This window comes from Poecilia reticulata, chromosome 2 (assembly GCF_904066995.2).
Source record: "Poecilia reticulata chromosome 2, P_reticulata-male-v2, whole genome shotgun sequence".
NCBI classification, from domain to species: domain Eukaryota; kingdom Metazoa; phylum Chordata; class Actinopteri; order Cyprinodontiformes; family Poeciliidae; genus Poecilia; species Poecilia reticulata.
This window is the reverse complement of record NC_088831.1, coordinates 33,580,642-33,597,134: the sequence shown is the minus strand read 5'-3', so window position 1 is coordinate 33,597,134 and position 16,493 is coordinate 33,580,642. Positions and strand designations below refer to the sequence as shown.

Sequence of the window (16,493 nt, the reverse complement as noted above, 5' to 3'; positions counted from 1 at the left end):
TTGTTACTTTGATTCTAGGATGTCATGTGTTTACATAATGTTATTTTACTTCAAATTCTTTCATTTTTTGAAAGCATCTAAACTTTGTTGTATTTTATTAGGATTTTATGTGAACAACACACAGTTGCACATTGAAGGAAAACAGTTTTTTTTCTTTACAAATACAATCTGATAAATGGGGTGGGCAGTTGTGTTCAGCCTTCTTGAATTTTTACACCTTTTACTGCATTACAACTGGAGATCTAACGGCTTTGCATGTCTGGAGACTGAAATCTGTGCCTGTTCTTCCTTGCAAAGTGCTTTAAGCTCCTTCACATTGGATTGAAAGTGTCTTGTAGGAATATTTCGCAAGCCTTGCCTCCATTTCTTAATTGAATTTTAGCCTAAAGTTTTGATTGGCCCACTCTAAAGCATTGTTAGACTTAGACAATATACTCTATTCCATCGTCGCTCTGGCTGTATGCTTCAGGTTAAACCAGATAACAAATTTGGTCTCATTTGGCCAAAGAACCTTTTACACAGGTGCTGTGTGTCCTCCAAAGGTCTTGACAATTTTCAAATGTGTCTTTTTTTTCTTTCATCATTGGCATTCTTCTCGGCTTGCACAGCAAAGTACTGTGCCGGTAAGGGTTTTTCCCCCTGAGTACAGTAATCTGTAGTCACATCTTCTCCAGATTAACCATTGACCTCATGGCTGCTTCTCTAATTTCCTAACCACAATATTGTCACTGTTCGAAATGAAAGTTAAAAGTGCATCACTGCACTTCAAAGAAACACTGCTGTTGAAATAATTAAATTTATCTTTAAAAATCTGGCATTATGTTGGTATATCTGGTAAACTGTGGCCTCACAGCTGTTATAAATAGCCCAGATGTGCTGAGTGTTCTTGACGCTTGCAGCCTTTGGAGAATCAGTGAGTGGAAATGACCAAATGACAAAAGCTGGACTGAAGAATAGAAGCGAAAGTCTTTCCCCTTTTTTTGTAAGTTCGTCCTCTTCCTCGCTTCCTCTGCTTCCCTCAGGCCGTCTCCTCTTTTCCTTCCTGCTGACTGACATTTCGATAATGACTTCGTCTGAGCCGCTCCACAGGCCCTGCCTCCATCCGCATCCTCAGCTCTCCATGCAGGGGCGGCTCCTCTCATCACTCCTCACATCTTTATCAGATCAGTAAATGACGGTAATGTCATCTCAGAGAGGTCAGGGAATTAAAGATCGTCTATTTTCTGGAATAGTCTTCTCTTTTAGCTTGGAGAGAAATTGTTCTGGACACAGGCTTGCTGGTCAGCCTGTTTGAGGACTGGGATTTTGTTAAGAACTGGGTTAAGCTCTACATCCTTTTATATTTGGGAAGGGGTATTACAGTTGTGGCTATGAGCTTAGATTAACTTTGCATAAACGAAGCTTTAAAAGCCTTTACCGTAAGACCTTTTTTCTTCGTTGTATTCTTTGTGTTCATAAATACTGTCTTCATGCGCCGCTCAGTTTTAAATATACTCTTCTCTCGTGATATTTGTGCTAGTCGGCTTCTATAATTACCACAGCCTGAAGCGCCTCATGGGGAGCAAATTAACACACACGAGTGGAGGAGCAAAAACCAGAGTCATACAAGCTGGATTGGAGTAGCCCTGACCTCGGACGTGTGCGCCTTTAGAACGGGGACGTAAACGGCAGGGATGTTGTTATTCATAGATCACAGCCATAATGCGTGCTTATGTATGTGTGAGTAATGGTCGCCTGATGTAGCTCGGATAATTAGTCGATTAAGGTGCTGCACCATGTGGCAAGAAAAACTGCAGCAGGAGCAGATAAGTATTTATTAATTATTCATAAAATGTTATTAGACACGTTTTGTTTTGATTCCACGGGCTGTCCGTATGAAACATGTTTTTAAAGTGATCACCTTCATGTTTTCGACTTTTGGTCTAAGGAATCCTAAAGCCCACATTGAGCTTGTTATAGTCTAATTTCTTTTAAAAATCTAAAAGCTTTATATTAAGTGTTTCATACACTGGTTGATTTCCACATAAGAGAACACATTTCATTGCTTCTTAAATTACAGATAAGAGCATGGCAAATTTTTGTTATTTATTTTTGTAGCAGCATCCCACTTCTGACTCTTCAAATTGTAAACTTGGCCAATCGTGTTGCTGTATGTGCTCTGAAGCCATGGTTGTCAGGACTATTTAGGACTAAGCATGGGCAAGTACTGCCCATGCAAAATTGAACTATTATTATTAAGATTTTGAGAATAAGTAGATTTCTATAATTCCTTTGCGTTATTCTTTCTATAAATGTTTAAGTTATACTTCTAGGGGAGCAGTTACCCTGCAGACAGATGGACTGTGATAAATTTTACACAGATAAAAAGTAGTACATTTTTTCTCACATTTGCTGTACAAACATCGAGGAAGCTTTACTCAGGTGTTATCACTATTTAATTCACTATTCTATGACATTAATATTATAATTTTACATCTTTTATGTTTAATGAGATGCTAGGTGAAGTGCAGGAGATTCTCAGTTCAGCAATGCCTCTTCGCCACATGTTGCTGCACACTGTCAGCTGGCTGAAAGAACACTGGTACACCTTTTCTTTCCCTTAAGAAAGACAAATTTGGTTGTTTGAAATTATTTTCTTCTATTTAAATCATATTACAATGGACCATGTGGGGGCAGCCAGCACAAATTGCTTAAATCTGTGAATATTTGAGACCCCCCTTTAGAAATGCTTAGAACTACCTATTTTATATATCTTTCTAATCAAATATACCTTAATAGCAAAGTTGAAACCGGCCTTAAACTACTGAAGAAGGAAAGTCTTAGTCATCTCTACTGCTTTTGAGGGTACAACCAATCATCATCAACTTTTTTGAACTGCTATAACTTATTAGTTTTTATCTCATCATCCTTCATCCTGTCTTTTTTGCCAACACTGCAAGTTTCTAGAATCAAACAAAAAACAAGCAATGACCCTATGATAGTTGTTGAGGCTGTTTGTCTCGTCTTCCTGTCTTTGTTTAATGGGCTCATTAGTGCTGTTTGTTTATTCAGACTGACAGTGGGAGCCGCTAGCCTCTGCTATGATAAGTTTGTGTGTTGAAAGCAGAGAGGTTTGGAAAACTCTGAGTGGACACTTGTGTCATTATTTCTTTCCTGTGCAGCTGCTGTAAGGTTCCCTTCACAGATGGAGAGTGGTTTTAAGCACAGATAGGCTGGTCCTCGGTATTCCACTTTATTTCTAGTGATGTTAAAGTTTCTGAAGACCACTAACGGATTTTGTCCAGGTTATAAAAGCAGAATAAAATGTTCTTATGTGCAGCACATGACTGAGAAACTGGTGCACATGTCCTGGTGACCTCTGCTCATACTGTACTTTGTATCTCTGCCCCGGAGTCCTCCCTTGTCTTTGTGCATTTGTGTTTATTGCTTTGTCCATGTGCTTCAGCACCATCCTTCCCCAGTCCCACTAATATAATGTCATGATGACCACGACTCCAAGGTGCAAAGGGTACATATGTTCACATTCCCCACACCTTTCTTATTCTCTTATTTATTTAAAGGAAGAGGACTGGACAGCTTTGGGTGGCCTCTGTGCTCGGCTTTATGAATCTGCACATAATCTGCTAAATCACGCTCAGGATTAGCAGGTGCACGCGTTTGAGAGGAAGGGTAGTTGAAGCACGCTTTGTGCCTGCTGTTCCTCTTCTGTTTGCTCCTGAACATAAAGAGGAAATGAGGATATGGATTGTTGTAGTGCTGCTGGATGAATCCCGTAGGGGCTGTGGAGCGGTTATTATGTAATTTCCCCTCAGTGCAGATTGGTCAGTGGATGAGATGTTGGTGGGCTCAGCACCGTAATCTCTCAAGTATTATCCGTCAACGTCAGCAGTTGTTGTGGGCAGAACTTGCTTTGTTTATGTAAAACCAAACAATCACCTGGGTTTGCGTGCACAATAATTCACATTGTAGCCAATGAGGTTTGCTCATGATGTCAGAACATTATTTGATCTTCTGGGAACATCAGCTGGGAAACTCCTTGAAATGTTGATTTTAACTCAAATTCTAACAGAGAGAGCAGTGATAGTTGCAATAATACACTTTATTACTAGCCCCTCGAAAAGGATTTATCTTAATTAAATTGGTTGTACAAACAGAAATATGCAGCCTCTGTCTGTTAACAATGTTTGCTTGTGCTCTTATTAAGTTACAGTGCAGACTGGGAATACAAGAAGCAACAAATCATACTGGTATTTATTATATCATAAATTAGTCCTCTTGCTTTTATAAGGACAGATTTTATATTTTTAATCAAAGCAATCAACCTAAAAATATAGTGACACTTGATTAAGTGAAAAGGCGTCTAAATGATATTCCAGTAAACGAGGCTGCCTGCAAAATAAAAACTTAGGAAAAAAGAACAAGAAAAAAGGGAAAAAAAAATCAATGAATGGAGATTAAAAAATTTTTTATTAAGTCACACTGACTTTTACAAAGTTTACACATTATCATGATATGTGTTTATTGTAAGCTGATCTTTGCTTTCTTCTTTTGTAGAAATGATATTTCATTATGGACTTAAAGAGTTTTTTTGTATTTATTTTTGTTATATTTACTGCTATTTAAAGAAACGTTTTTTTTTTTAAACTTTCAACGAGAAGAAAGAGCCTAGAATATCTAAAGCATGACACGGAAATATTATGTGAGATTTATAGTAGATAGCAGCCCTTCTAAATGTCTTTACATTTCTTACTTGTTTTGTCACTCGTGACTTTTCATGTTATATTCCAGAAAAGCATAACTCCCTGTTCAAACTTCCGAATATGTTAAAGCCTTTAGTACACTCACTGGAAATACAAAAATAAACATTTAAGGTTTGGAAAGTAGGTTCAGTCGAGATAATGTTAGAGATTTCACATTTTCATGGTCAAATGTGTGTTGCTAAAATAGTGTAGCACTGATTAAAACTTAAAATTTTGCTGAAGAATCTAAAAGAAAATCTAGAGACACAGCAACTACTAGTTTTGCAATTTATGGAAGAATGATGAGGGAAAAAAGCCATAAGAAGTCTTGTTTATAATTCACCACAAGCCACAGAAGGGAAAACAACAAATCATGCAGAAATAAAAAATTTTCACCTACATGAATTGGACTACATGTAGAAAACTAAGTGTACTAACAGTGGTAATAATACATGGTGTTGGCAGCCTCTTGTTATGGCGAATATGATGATTTGTTCTTCTCCTTCATCGCTATGTGCTATTTTGTGATGATTGATTAAATAAAAACACCAAGCAATCCATTAGTTTGTGGTTATAATGTGACAAAACAGATAAGCAATATTTATCCCAGTGATTATTATTAGTAGTAATTAGATTATATAGTAAAGGGTTCAAGTTATAACGGTTTTTAACAATATACTGTTGTTGGGCTATGTTTTGTTGGACGTCTCTGTAATTGTTTTTTTTTTTTCTCTATCTAAAAGCCATAATTGCATTTCAGGTCCTAAATTACTCACCTTGAAATAATCAGTAAACACCCGGTCATTGTATTGCAGGCTTGTAGCTAACAATCCTTGCAGTATTGTGTATTAGTCAGTAATTATAGACGTGTGTGTATGCCACAGCGTTTGTATCTGGGCCCTCGCCTGCGCCTGTGCTGGCAGATTGGAAAGGTAAGCCGCTGAAAGCTTCTGTGTGCGATGCTGCTTTGTCTCTTATTAATGAAGGGGACACAGGAGCTGTCAATGCTGCTGTTCCGCTGCCGGTGAAATAGTAATGAGTGTGTATAACGGAGCCCGGTCAGTGTGGCTTACAGCTCTGCTGCGATTGGTTGTGCAGCCGGGGCACATGGAGCACCGACTGGCCGCGCTGCACGTTAGGGCCGCGGATGCTGGAGGCAAAGGAGGAAACGTTTGCAATCGGAGAAATGAGGCAGATTGAGAAACAGAGTTCAGATTCTTCTTTTGATTTTTGTTTTGGAGATCTTCATAGAAACCTCGCTGTTTATCTCACGGAGCATAAAACAACTTTCCAAACATCGAGGAACAAAGTGTTTTATTATGTAATCTGTTACCCCACCCCTACTTTCTCATGCTGTGATCCTTTATTGTTGCTCATGCTGAGCCATGAAGATCTGAATTATTCCTCAAAAGGTATGTTTGAGATCCTTCTTATTTTAGAAATGTTGATTTGTGTTGACTTAATAACAGCACAAGCAAAAATAGCTGATGTCTGCTATTTATTACTTCAGTTTTGATTTTTCTGTTTTGAATATTTCCTGCAACAATATTTTTGTATTTTGCTTTTGTGCTGTTCTTCATTTAAACTTTACCAGTAGACGCAAATGCTATAAATTGTGCATTTCAGTAGTTCAGAATGGGCAGGGTATTTCCAGTAATTAAATAAAAAACTTAATAATTGTTGTGAGAAATAAAATAATAAAATTCTGAACATTTTAATCCAAAAAAGAATCAAATTAACTTTTAAAATTTCTAGTCTGTAATGTTGCTGTCTTGTTTCATGTCCACCTGTGTTAATTTTCCTTTTTACCTTTTTTACTGATATTTTTCCTCATTTTCAACATAAATACGGTTTAAAATTTAATATTTCTATAAAATAAAAAGTTATGGATTTGAATAACTTCATTGAGTGCATATGATTATTGGTGACTTGACTCTCACCAATAATTTCTCCCTTTCTGAAGTTGAACTGGTCGTATACTCTTAAGCCCAAAATTATTCATATCCCTGACAGATTTAGGTTTAAAGTAATCTTGTGATCTAATCATGTTTATTTTTATTTAAAGTAGTAATAACATTTTAAGAATGACAAGAAGTTCATTCAGTGTTAGTTAAAAAAATATAACGCATAAAGTATACTTTCGATACTTTATGCTTTACTTTCGTTTAACTTTCGATTGCATTCATTCAGGAGTGGAAATAAATTTGTGCCAAAATCACTAATTCCACATTTGTTGACGTCTCCATCAATTACTTGGAAATAAAGGCAATTCATTTACTTTTATTTTTATTTTATACTTTGCTTTTTTAAATTCATGACAGTATTCAGAAACATTTTAGTATTTGTTGACATCATATTTCCCCATGGTCATAATATGACCTGACTCTGATTCCCATTTCTCTTAACAAAACTTAAAAATTGGAAATGCAAGAAAACATGTCATTCAAGTAATCAAGAAGAAATACAATTAGATAGACTTTTTTGTAATAATAAAATCGTCAGGCATGTAAATAGTGCATACTATGCAAATATTACATGTAGGTTAATAGGAATAGTCCTGAGTGTAATTATCTGTGCTGTAATTATTTCAGTATGTTGTACAGAAATTAGCATTTTTTCTGTTTTCTAAATATTCCTCGGGAACATCCTGCAGTGAGAGCCTGGAAGAGGCTGTGATGAAAGTGAAAGCAAAGAAAGCTGCTTATCTTGCTCCAGGAAAAAAAAGAGAAAAGCTTGTTATTTCTACTAAAACTGGATTAAAACTTTTAATTGTAATCATAATAGATGTACAATTGTCTCAGTTTATTAAGTTTTGAGGGATTTCTTTTTTTTTTTTATGTGTTTGAATTCAGCTTTCGCTCACCATTTCAAACATGCACGTACACTCACCATCTGCTACATTAAAACTGTGAAAAGCGTTCGCCCCCTCATACAGTCACTCACTCCAGCCTTGAAACAGCAGAGAAGCCTGAGCGGCTCGGCGTTCAGAGGCCAACTCAACGGCTCTTTGTCATCTTCCCCGAGCCGTTCCTAAGCAGTTTGTTTGGCATGTCGACGCGCATTGTCTCATTGTGAAGGATTTTATCATCAGTGAGTGGGGCGGGGAGGGACTGTGGTGTGGGGGGGATTGCACGTGGTTTGCTACAATGCTTTGGAGGTGGTTATGTGTCACAATGAGAAACACAAAAATACAGTTTCAGCAGAGCTTTGCTTGGTGTCACGCTAACTTAATAGGTTTAAAGTTGTGGCTTTAAACAATCATTTTGTTTGTTTCCTGCCAATCTTTTTGCTTTTTATTGTATTTGTGGAAATGTTTGAGATTTAAGGTATCAATTTTTTTATGGGAAGGATTCTCTGAAAGCAAAGTCTTGTTTTTATATTTTTGTAGCAAACATGTGATTGTATGAGATTCTCACAGAAGGATAACCTTGAGTTAAAATCTCACAGTATCACAACACTTACACAAAAAATCGAGGCAAAAATGTGCAATATGATTTTATTGTTTTTATTTCAGGCAAAAAGGCAAGAATTGTTCATACTGCTGCAAAAAATGTAATAAAATATTGATTATTACAGTCAAATATCTACATAATGAATGAATAAACACCAGTTGGTTTGAAGGCTTATTTTGCAGAATAACACAGGTATAAAAAGCTGATTTATTTTTTTTAGCTGCTTAATTTGTCCCGATTGTTGTTTTTGTTTTGTTATTTGTGAATGAGGGAAATATAGTTGGCTTTTTTCAGCCATCTGACCTGCAGTGAGCAGTCACAGCCCAAAAAGGAGCTGCATGCAGAAGACGGATAGTTCTGATCACTTTTTTTTCTACAGTTTGCAGGAACAAAACTGGAGAACATTTTTGAGGTTATGAAACTTTTAGCTTAAAAAAACACCATAAGAACAATGGGTGGAAAATGATTCAGACCTACTTTGTAGTTACATTTTTTATGTAAGTTGTAAAACCAACCTACCAAAGACTGCCCTTTTATCATTATGTAAATTTCTTAAGTGAAACACATATTGTGAAAATTCCTTATTTTTTTAAATTATTTTTTAGAGTTTTTTGAATTTGTCTTGAGATTTATAGAAGCATCTGGAATTTTTCTATTGTTATCACTTGCTTTAGAAATGTTTTATTTAATCTATGGTGATGGTTTCTGTATTTTGGTGTAGTTTATTGTTTGTTTTTCCCCACGTTGACATGCAGCTTTTATGATCAGCTGGACTTCGGAGTCTCGGCTTCAGAGCTGGGCTCAACTGTGCAAACAGATCAGATATTAAAATTTCTCTCCTGCATGCATGCCGAGAACTTCTTCCTCACTTTGTCAATATTTAATCAGAGCTCATTTTTTTTGGGAAATACCCTGCTGTACTTTATGTATGCAGGGAGCTTCTTCCACCGTCCTTTGTACTTTCTCAAAAATGGCTTTAAATACGCATTTAATACCGTGTTTTCCGCACTATAAGGATTAGAAAGCGCATAGAATAGACCCTCCAGTTTGGGTTGCCAATTTGGTCTGTACTCTATTATTACACATCCACATTTGTAAAGAAGTGGTCCCCCGAGTACTTTATATAGTAGGCTGCCCCAGTCAATGTTTCACTCACGGTGTTGGTGTTGTGATATTGTGCCCAACTGCTTTCTGGGTAACACAGACCAACCGACACGCTGCCGCCGCAGTCTCTGTCTCTCTTCCCCCGCTCCTTCCCCACCCCCTGGCTTTAAATGTATTATCAAACTTTATTAACAAACCAGCGTTCTGATAACTATCCCACTTCTTCTTCTACTGGGGAAAATGAAGTCGGCGGCTGCTTACCGTAGTTGCTAGACCTGTTATGGCTCAATATCGGTCCATATATAAGGTGCACCGGATTATAAGGCGCACTGTCGACTTTTGAGGAAATTGAAGGTTTTTAGGTGCGCCTTATAGTGCGGAAAATACGGTAAATTAAATTTTAAGATATCTAAAGTGATGACTCCAAACATTCTACGTCCACGGCCATCTGCACTGTGACCCTTTTGATGGCCATTTCATGCCTTTTCTTGTCTCTTTGGACGCTTCAGCCAGCACGCCGCCCCGGGATACGCACCCTCCTCCTCTGGCAGGGTCTCCCTCCCGGTGGGGCGTGGCCCGAGGATCGACCCCGGACAATGGTGCTCCCAGATCCCAACACCCCCGTAACGCTCCGTGCATTATTACATTCCTGCTGCCCCACCCCGCCGCTCCCCTCCCATGAGGACTAGGGCCTGAAACAGGAGCTCCAGGGGGAGCATCTGTTCCTCTCACGCTCTCAGTCAGCTAGTTTATAATCTCTACCACTTCCTTTTGTCTTGGGCACTCCCTCTTAGCTCTTACTTCTAGCTAAATTTAACCCATCGCTTTATGAGCTCCGTTCTTTGTGTTTGCTCGCAGGTAAGCAGTCAGAAGGAGTCGAGCCCGAGACCGGATCCCACTGTGCAGATCTCTGAGATGCTCATGAATCACCTGACAGGTCAGTACACACTGCACACACCTTCAGACACACAGGGAGATAAGAAGCTGGCAGTGGATGTTAATAAAGTTCATCTGGAGAGAATGTGTTGACATTGGAGAAGAAAACCAGAGATGTGACCTTTTGAGAGGAATTCATCTGATTTTGATATTATGACCTTTAGATTTCTTTCTTCTTTCTTTGCAGTCTTTCAAAGTTGAAATAATATTTGCAATAAGCCCTCTTAAACCCTAAAATAAGAACATTTTATTGCCAACTGGACTAACATGTCAGCAACTTTAGATTTCTAAAGATTTGTTTTCTTATTAATAGAAATGTAGAAATGCAAACAGCAACGTTTTAATCTTTCATAAAATAGCATTTGTATAAAATGCTTTATTTTATTTTTACGTTAACCTAAAACTACAGACCTTTTGAAATCTTTCAGATAAAGTCCATTCTGAATTGGTCTAAATCTTAGCAGCCCTTATCTTGCTTCTATCTACATAAAAATTTTCAAATTTTTTACTGAAGATCTTTTATCTAACTTTATTGATCTTGTTTTACAGCTGATATTCTCTCTGTGGTCTCAGATTACTAAAACATAACATTTATCTTTTGGCTTTATGCACACAAAAAAATTTCTCTCCACCTCACTGAGAATAAAGACAATGTGTTGCTGCCTTATTCATCTCTCAGAGCTACAGAGGGTATTTTTATGCTTCAGCCACACGTGACTGTGAAACGAGATGTATTGTTTTGACAGACTGCACACTCTGATGTTTCATTTTGCATCGTGCAACCCGCAGCCGTAGGTCAGAGTCGGCTTTCGCAAAAAAAGTGATTACCGATTTTGGCCCAAACGGATTTTCTTTTGAGAAGAAACGGTTTGCCCTACTTACAGAGGCACCACCGCAGCCCAACCTGCTGTTTCCAGCTGGTGCTGCTTTGAAATACGCCCGACCCACCTCCTCCCCGCCGCATCCTCCTCCGTCTCCTCGCCTCTGTTTTCATTTCATCCCTCTTTGCTCCGCCCACGAATCCCCGCTTCATCCCTCCTCCTCTCCGAGCCGCGTCCTCTGCTGCGTCAGACACCTCCATTCATGAAAAGCGTGACGTGAGCAGGTCCTCAGCGACACCGAGACGGTTCACACCGCCCACCCACTCACAGCCCAGGTGCTGCGCGAGTCACAGGGATGCCTGTCTGTTTTCCCCTCTGTCCCTTTCTGGCCATTTCTCCCTCGTGTCTTCGTCGTCTTCAGCCGTCCTCTCCGGGGGTTTCTAACCGTCCTCCGTCCCTGCCTCAGAGCGGAGACGGGACCATGAATCAGAGCCGTGTCTCCGGTGAGTAACCTTCTATTGCCGCGTCTCTGTAATGTGGAGCTGCTTCTCCTTCTTTTCAATGATTTGGGGTTTATCTTTTGTCAAATATGCGTACAAAAGCAGTGTTTTCTTGTGTGTACTTGAGATTTTTTGCATATGTCTCGGGTTTTTAGTGTGTGTTCAGCAGTGGTGCTGCAGGAGTGTGTTGAGCAGTCGTGCGTCGGTGCGTGCATGATCTATTTTAGGCTCAGCAGTGACGCTGCTGCTGCTTTTTGATGCAGTGTTATTCATGCCCTCTGAAGGACAGGTGATGTAGGTTAAAGCGACACTCACCTCCCCCCCCCACCTCACCTTTGTTTTTTCATTCATGGCACCAGATTTTCCCCAGATTTTCTGGTACTAGTATTATCAAGAATGTCTTGTTTAACCCAAATTGACCCACTTTGCCTGCTTTTTCTTTTTTCTTTTCATCTTTGACTTGCCTCCCCCTGTTTGCATCTTCACCAATCTCTTAATTTAGTTGGCAGCTGGAAAGCTCAGAGTGCCTACCTCTGTCCTCTGCTACTAAGCATGTTTATATAACTGTGGAGGATGAATAGCCAGCGGTTTGGCTTTAGAGGAGAGAAAGAGGAGGGGGTGGAGCAGATCCATTCGTTCATTTAAAAAAAAAATGTGGCCAGAATCCTATCTATGCAGTTTGACTTCAGCTGCTTTGCATTTTAGAATAACATACATGTTTAAGGCTGATCAGGGATCATAGAAAGCTGGGAACCACTAAGAGCGCTAATGTATATTGATTTCCAGATTTCCTGCTGGTCCCACTGGACTCACATGACCCATTTCTCTGCTCTTTAGCTTTGTGGCTTTCCATATTGCATCCATTTGAAAAAAAAAAAAATGGTGTCAGTCACAGCCAGTCTCCTGCAATATGCATGTTTGTCTGTCTCTGTCCTTGTTGTTAGCGGGCCAGGCAGACCGTCCAATTAAAAGAGCACAAGGGGAGTTGTTGTGGCAGCAGCTGCTCTGGTGTTGCAGTGTTTTGCGTGCGTGCGTGCGTGCGTGCGTGCGTGCGTGCGTGCGTGTGTGAGCGTGCTATTCTCTCCTGGTCGTGCAGGGCAGACGGGCCTAGTTCACATGGAGCCGACTCCTCTTGTGCCCTTTGTTGTCGCTCTGGGAGGCTTTCCCATTAGAGCTCGGTCGGTACAGTATCGTGCCGCTGTCGGCCTTAGTAGCTGCAGAAAACTAGTCAGATTTTTCATTCATGTTTTTCTGTTTTCGTCTTCCTCTTGCATTCTGCTTTTCTTCTGACTTATCCTTTCCACCATCGCCTCTTTGGCCTTGATTTCTTATTGTCTCTAATGAATTCTGTATGAAAGCGTCTGTATGATGGAATCCGATTACAGAGAGCTTATTTTTGTCATTAGCTACCGGGAATAAAACTGCTGCTTGACCCGAAAAGTTGATTGCAAACTTGTTGTATCAGCATTTTTCCAGTCCGGATAAGTATGAGAAAATAAATTAGAAGATGATGTTTGTATTTCCACTTCATTCCATATTCCATTTTCTAGTCAAATTAAGTTTATTTGTACAGCACATTTCAGAAGCAAGGTAATTCAAGATGCTTTACCTGATAAAAACATAAAACAATAAACAAGAAACCTCATTGCTTTGCAGCGGCAAAATAAAGAGAAGTAATGAAAATTTGCAATCCAAATTAAAACTAATGATTTTCCAGTTATTGTTAATAGATGGCAACTCGAAACAAATGTGTTTATAGCCTGCTTACTGACAGTCTGTTCCAGATAAGAGGAGCATAAAAACTGAATGCGGTTTTGGTTCTGATCTCTAACAATTTTTTCAGAATGTAGTTAAAGCAATCTGCCAAAGAATGGATGCTCCAGCAAATTTATCCCAATGTCAAACACTAGAAATGCTCAACACACTTTCATAAATGAAGAGCTACAGCTCATTAACTTAGCTAGCAAGTTAATGTTCTTAACAGAACAAGTTGGAAAAAGGCTAAACAAGTTCTGATTGGCTGGATGCCTCACCTGCTAATTGTCGTTTTTCTATCAAGATAATATTGCAAAAAGAGTTGGGCTTGAATGAGACTTTCTAAAACAATGTCCTTTAAGACACCAGAGTACTGATGTTTGGAGAAAACTACATGCAGGTTATCAGCACGGTCAGAATCAATAGAGATTGTAGAGAAACAATTTCCACCATTAATAAATCTAGTAACCTTTCTTAGCATTTGATGTTCATCATTCTGCAGAGATAAATATTTTTAACAAGTAGAAAGCATTTCTGATGGCTACCGATCCCTCCAAGATTCAATGTCTCAGCAAATTCATCCCAATGTCAGAGCGAGTAGTGATCAGAGAAACTTAAAATAAAAAACCTACGGCACAGCAGCATCTCAAGGAGAAAGCCTAACAAACATCAATGCAAACAGAATATGAAGCACGGTGGAGGTGGGGTGATGATTTGGATTTGTTTTCCAGCCACAGGACCAGGACACCTTGTGCTCATTTAATCGATCATGAACTCATGTGATTGCCAACATGTTGGCAAAGTGTCCTTAGTTAAAACTGGGTCAGCACCAGAACAATGATCCTAAACTCAACAGAGCAGCTGATTATAAAACATTAGCATTGCAACGGTTCATTCAGATTTCTTCTAAATGTGAAAGACTGAGACAGTCCTAATTTTACAAAGTATACAGGGTTATTTTTTTTGTTTTGCCTTAAACTTTTTTATATTTTGGCTTAATCTTTGCTTGAGAAGTAATGAATGATTGAAATCTGATGTGTGCTTTTGTACATTTTGAATTTAATTACTAAGAAAGCATTCTTTGTGTACTGAATGATGTATACTGTGAAAACCCCTTCTACCTCCTCTGTAGTTGCCCATTTTACCCTATGGGTATTTGAGTGTTCTGGCTGATGTGCCTCGCTAAGAGCCTGGAGAATGAAGCTGACGTGTGTTTTCTCCAGTTATTTATTTTCTCCAGTTCTGGCTGGTACCAGCTGAGGCTATTTGAGGCACCGATCTTGTGTGTGTTTGGAGTGCTAATGATTCACAGCCTCTCTGTGTCAGACATTTGGAGGATTCCTCCAGAACATGATGTAGGATCGATGAGGATAGAGAACGTGGCTTGTTTAACTCCCATCTGATGTGTCTGCTCTTCATGTTTGCCCAGAAACGCAAAAATCAAACTTGTACACACCATCACCACCTGGTCTTTTCCCTCGGGTTCAAGCCAAAGCATTGACTGTGTTTCTGTTTGATCCCCAGTCTAACCCTTAACCTGCAGCTAAACAGGTGAGGGTCATTGTGCCGAGCATCAGAATTTGAGGGAAGAAGGATTATAGGAAAATGTCAGCTGAGAGAGATTGTGAAAAATAATTTGCTGTTCCCATACCAGCAGATTATTCCTCTCACCCTCATACAGTTTGGTGAGGCTAGAGATGGCAACGCTGATTTATTCACACATAAACTTCTAATTATCTACTAGATTTGTCTGCTTGAACAATGACTTACATCTGTGAGTTTCGTGTTTGTTGACTGAGTTTTATAACTCTGTTTACTCACACGCTGAACAGAGACCTTGAACAGTCCATAGTGTGGGGAAACAAGTACAGATATCAGAGTTCACCTCTTCAACTATGACCGAGAAAAGCAGACTGTCACATGCTCGGTGGAGACCAGCACAGCTCTCACCATCTGTTTCAGGAGAGGAGCCCAAACGGGACACGAACTTTGCGGTGCAAGTATTTGTCCCAGAAATAAGCTTCAGATGTTGGGAAAAGGACTCTACATGTCTGTGACTTGGTTATTCTTCTTTGCTAGATAGCTGATGAATTTGTTTGATCTCACCCTGTCCATTTCAGCTCTGGTCTCATGTGACCAGAACATGTGGTCTTCCCCTACATCCCTTGTGTCAAACTTCAAATTGTACTTCTTATGGCTTTCGTTCCACAGTAGCTTACTTCTCGCCACTGCTGCACAAACCCAGACATGTGGAGTTTGCAGCAAACAGTTGTGATATTGATTAGATTTACCCACCTGAGCTGTGCATCTGTCCAGCTCCTCCAGAGTCAGGGTTGTAGCGCTCTGTTTCTTTTCATTATTTTCTGTCGTGATGTGTTAGGTGGGTGATTTCTGGGCCTCAGCCAACTGATCTCATCTTTATTTTCTAAGTCTTTGTTTGACCACCAGAGGACCCTTTGCTCTAAAACTCTCGCAACCAATCGGTGCTGTGGCAGTGACAGTTTTTTTCCCCTTAAGAATGAGATAGAAACTGTTTTTTTTAAATAATGTATTGTCACAGGTAGTACCAAAGAGACACTATGCAGCAACAAACCACTAAACCTTCTTCCTGCTGTGATTGTGTTGCTTCTCTAATAAATGCTCTCATTGCTCAGCCTGTCAGTTCAGGTGCAACCTGTTCGGTAATTAGGTGACCTCTGGAGTAGGGATGGGCATATCGTTTATCATGAAAAACCTCTTATCACGATAAGAATTTTGATTGATCATTGTCTCAATAAATTTCAGTTAGAGGTGTTAAATAGAAACAAAACTGGCAGTAGTTACTAATCTCTCCACTTTTTATTCCACAAGAGCATCAAGAAATATTAGTACGTTTGAAAATATGATTAAATGCAGTTCTTGTTTGCAGTTTAGTGATATAAGTCATAATTCTTTAAGTAGCGTCCTGAAAAAGACTATTTCAAAAGGAAATGTTTTCCAAAAATAGCATTTGTATTTGTGACACTATGGATGCTGTGCCAGGAACTCACAGTCATACAGTTACCTTTAAAAGAAGTAATAAGTTGTTTATTATTATTATTATTAATAATAATAATAATAATAATAATAATAATAATAATAATAATAATAATGTTAATAAATAATAAATAAAATTATCATAATAGTACCACAAAATATTGCAATAAA

The 16,493-nt window shown here is 39.0% G+C and overlaps 1 protein-coding gene across 2 annotated transcripts in view; it reads left to right on the top strand.

Annotated features, from left to right (window-relative positions):
- The window catches only part of map3k13 (mitogen-activated protein kinase kinase kinase 13), a 42,412-nt gene that overhangs the window by 7,660 nt on the left and 18,259 nt on the right, over positions 1-16,493 (top strand). The window contains exon 2 of one of the 2 annotated variants that reach the window (XM_008403937.3): positions 10,154-10,232. The gene's annotated coding sequence lies outside the window, so the exon portion shown is untranslated. Of the gene's footprint in view, positions 1-10,153; positions 10,233-10,994; positions 11,556-16,493 lie in introns of those variants that run through there. The other variant, XM_008403939.3, reaches the window with a different exon arrangement.